Genomic DNA, 4,480 nt, shown 5'->3' with positions numbered 1-4,480 from the left:
GCACCTATCACAGTACTAGGCAAGCCGAATCAACACAGATAACATAACGGTTTTTTGTAAATTCATTTTTCAAATCAGTTATGAACACAAGTCTTTCATTTAATATAACAAAATACGCGGAAGAAGAACAAAATACGCAAATACATCCACACTGCCCGATCCTGGTGTCACTAGTCATGAGCCACTAAGATACTGTCTAGTACTCTCTACTCAATACTAGAAGAAAATACTGAAATAAATAACACTAAGGATAGGAAGGAGAAAGGCAGGGATGCGAACGCCGTGCAGCTACCTTGCTATCTCCGTAAATACTCAGAAGCTGCTGAAAGCTCCAACTCTGATGCTCTGGCACCTAGATCTGCATACAAGGTGCAGGGAGTAACGTGAGTACGCCAACTCAATAAGTAACCAAAGTAAATAAAGGCTGAGTGCAGTGACGAGAATTTAAATCACATACATAATCTAACATAGAATCCTAGAAATATCAAAGTCAAATCCGTAGTTCAATTTCCAAACAGCTCGTAAAACTTCAATTTCAATGAAAGTTAATTAAAACATTTGTTTAATATTTTTCAATAGAGGCTCAGCAAAAAGGAAAAGTGAATACAGTAAGTTCATAAACAAGCCCCTCGGGCATAGTATCACTCATATATATATAGCCTCTCGGGCAAGCCTCTCAGTCACTCGTGACTCAACTTTCATCAATCAGCACTCTCACTCAGCACTCCCGCTCAATAGATATCTTATAATAATAACCGCTGCAGCGTGCAGCCCGATCCGTAATTATATAGTCGACTGCGCTCACTGGGGGGTGTGTAGACTCCGGAGGGGCTCCTACAGCCCAAGCGCTATATCACTGTGGCGTGCGGACCGATCCAACATATCGCTGCGGCGTGCAGCCCGATCCATACACATATAAAAATCGCTGTGGCGTGCAGATCGATCCATTAATATATATATAATCCTCACCATCAGGTCCTCGACCTCTCTCAGTCATCAACCTCACAGCCACTCGGGTATTTTAGTAAAAATCAGGGAAACTCAGCCCAAACAACTTTCATATATTTAAAACAGAGTAATGAAACTGAATCAAAAGTAAACAGGTAAAAATCATGACTGAGAATATACTTTCGAATCAAAACAGTGTGAGGAAAGTAGTAAAATACCCCTGAGGGTCCAACAGTTCGGCACAAGGCCCCAAACATGGCATTCAGCCCAAATTAACAGATTCATTTCTAAAACATATAGATATCATATAGAGTTTATCAAAATAAGCAACTATACATCTACTACGAGACGGACCAACTCACAATCCCTACCGGTGCACGACCACACGCCCGTCACCAAGCATGTGCGTCACCTCATTTATCAGATAGTACGAAATTTTGGGGTTTCATACCCTCAGGTCTATATTTACAATCGTTACTTACCTCAACCAGATGAAATTCTACTCCACGATGCCCTTGCCTCTTGACTCGGTCTCAACTCGCCCCAAATCTATCTAAAATCAGAATCATAACATCAATATAGGCTAAAGGAACAACGCCCAAGCGAAAATAATCAAAACAACTCGAAAACCCAGAAATTGGCCAAACCTGACCCCTGGGCCCACGTCTCGGAATTCGACAAAAATCACATCACTATAATCCTTACCCTCCCACGAGTCTATACATACCAAGAACATCAAAATCGGACCTTAAATGGCCCCTCAAATCCCCAATTTAAACTCTCCAATTTGAAGCCCTAATTCTCCAATTTTAACCTTTGAATTCCACTAATTTCATGTCTAATCAGTTAGAAATCACCATAGAATCGAGTATTGACTTAAAAAACCTTACCTCCAATCAATACCCTTCGAATCCCTCTTCAAATCCTCTCATAAGCTCCAAGTCTGTACACAAATGGTGACTGAAAATCACGAATGGAAGCTTTTATAGTTTCTGCTCCAGGGATTCCGCACCTGCGGTCCTTTTCTCACTTCTGCGGTACCGCTTCTGCGGTCTACCCAATCACATCTGCGGTTTTCACTTATTTCCCTTAAACCACACCTGCGCCTCCCTAGCTTCCGCACCTGCGGCTTCTGCCCTTCTCGCTCATGGCCGCATCTGCGGCTACTTCCTCGCTCCTGCGGACGTCGCACCTGCGGTTCCCACTCTGCAGGTGCGGTTATGACAGCAACAGCAGCTGAAGCTGCTCAATAAGAAAAACCAAACTTTCCGACAACCTTCTGAAATCATACCGTTGGCATGATCTATACGACACAAACGAAACGAGTAAATGCACAATTTCCATAAATGACTCTATTCATAGAAATACTAGAGATGCTTATGTTCTAAATTCCCCATGTGTCATAGTATTCTATCATCTGTTCGTGGGTCTCAGAAAATACGTAAGTTGATAAAGTTATTTCATGATACTAATCAAAGGCATAATGGTCTTATGACACTCCAAAATATTTTATTGATGTACTTCTCAAGCATTGCATTCATTTAAATTGACCCATGACCAGATGGCGTTATATACGTGTATATATGTATGTATATGTATATTGGATATGGGAAAAGGTTATGGAGTTATATACGCACCACCACCTGATCAGTTGGTATACATTGATGATTTTCCCATAGTGGCCGAGATGATATGATGGGATTCCCTCAGAGGCATGATGATATTATGAACGCATATACCCATGCATGGCAATTTTAATATTAAAGGATTCACAGAACTAATCAGACTTACATGTCGAGTCTTTTACTCCATGTTTCTCTCATGTCTATTATTTACTGATTTTCATTCCTTACATACTCGGTACATTATTTGTACTGACGTCCCTTTTGCCTGGTGACGCTGCGTTTCATGCCCGAAGGTCGCGATAAACAGGTAGAGAGTCCTCCAAGTACGATGACAGCTCAGCGGAAGGTGTTTGTGCGCTCCATTTGCTCCGGAGTTGCTTATTTGGTCAGTATGATTAGTACATGCATTGATTGGTATGGTGGGGCTCTGTCCCGACCTTTATGATATTGTGTAGTCTTAGAGGCTTGTAGACAAATGTCATGTATATGGATATTTGTATGGCCTTGTCGGCCTATGTTTAGTGTATAGGTGATTATGTTGGTCTTATAGGCCCAAACGTCATATGTATAACTCGGTATAACAAGTTGAGTATTTCCTCATGTTTTATTCTACTTACTTCACGGCGGCCTTTCCATCTCATTTACCTATAAGAGTATGATACAAAAAGATACGCTACGTTGGTACTCGGTTGAGTAAGGTACCGGGTGCCCGTCGCGGCCCATAGGTTTGGGTCCTGACAAAAGTTGTATCAGAGCAGTTTCGTCCTAGGGAGTCTACAAGTCGTGTCTAGTAGAGTCTATTTTATGGGTGTTTCGTGCACCACACTTATAAGCAGGAGGCTACATGGCATTTAGGACTGTCACTCTTTCTTCTTACTCTAGATCATGTGGTAGAGCTCAGTTGTAAGAACTCAATTTCCTAAACTCTATCTTATTCATAGTATGACGATGCCTACATCCATAAAGATGGTAGCTAAGAGATAGCTATGGAAATATTGAGTCAGAGGAACTCAATTTTGCATAATGCTTATTATGAGTAAATGTGAGGTCTTCAGCAGACCATGCGTGTACTAAAAGGTGTAAGGTTCTTGATAAGGAGTTTTAAGGAAGAATACTTATCCACTCTTACGGTAAAAAGGAATAACAGAATCGAAATGTAGACACAAGTTTTAGCAAGTAAAAGAAGCAAGGTGAAGAGGGGTACGAGGTACCCAGTTAATAAAGATTATGATTATTTACCATTCAAGAAGGGAGATATAAGCATTTTGAGTTCCCTTCAGACAGTGACGGATGTATGTACAATCGGCCACACCCATCTCATTTATGCCATATAGAATCTAACAGAAGTAGTATAAGAGGAGGACGGATACCAGGATCCGGCTAGGGTTAGGGTAACCTATCTTGGTGAATGGATTGCTTGCGTTGGTGGGCATTTTCGAAGGATATTGCGAATGTGCCAATAGATCTCCTTGTGAGATACCTAGATGGTTCACTAAAATAGTACAGCTAGATGTGAGTACTACAAAGATAGGCACTGGAATCCTGGAAGGGATAAATATTACCTTAGTGTGGCTCCCATCCCTAGTAGAGAGAATGTTAGGCAACCCGAAGAGCCAGTAGATGGAGGAAGGGGAGCTAAAAGCAAAAGAATGTCTTGTTAAAGTTTTCAGAATAAAGGGAAAGATAGAAATATTAGCATGGAATTAGGAAGAGAATTAATGAAGCATTATAAGTAAGATGTGATACATGGATGACAACGGTAGATAAAAAAATTATAGTATTACAGAGTCTATATTGAAATGAAGGAAAAGACGGGAAGTGACAGGCCTTGAGACCACAAAAGAAATTTCAGATATCATTCCGGCAATATTAGAATGGACAACAGAAGAAGATTCATGAGAAATTCT

This window comes from Nicotiana attenuata, unplaced genomic scaffold (assembly GCF_001879085.1).
Source record: "Nicotiana attenuata strain UT unplaced genomic scaffold, NIATTr2, whole genome shotgun sequence".
NCBI classification, from domain to species: Eukaryota; Viridiplantae; Streptophyta; class Magnoliopsida; order Solanales; family Solanaceae; genus Nicotiana; species Nicotiana attenuata.
The sequence above is the reverse complement of the archived record's forward strand: the minus strand, read 5'-3'. Positions refer to the sequence as shown.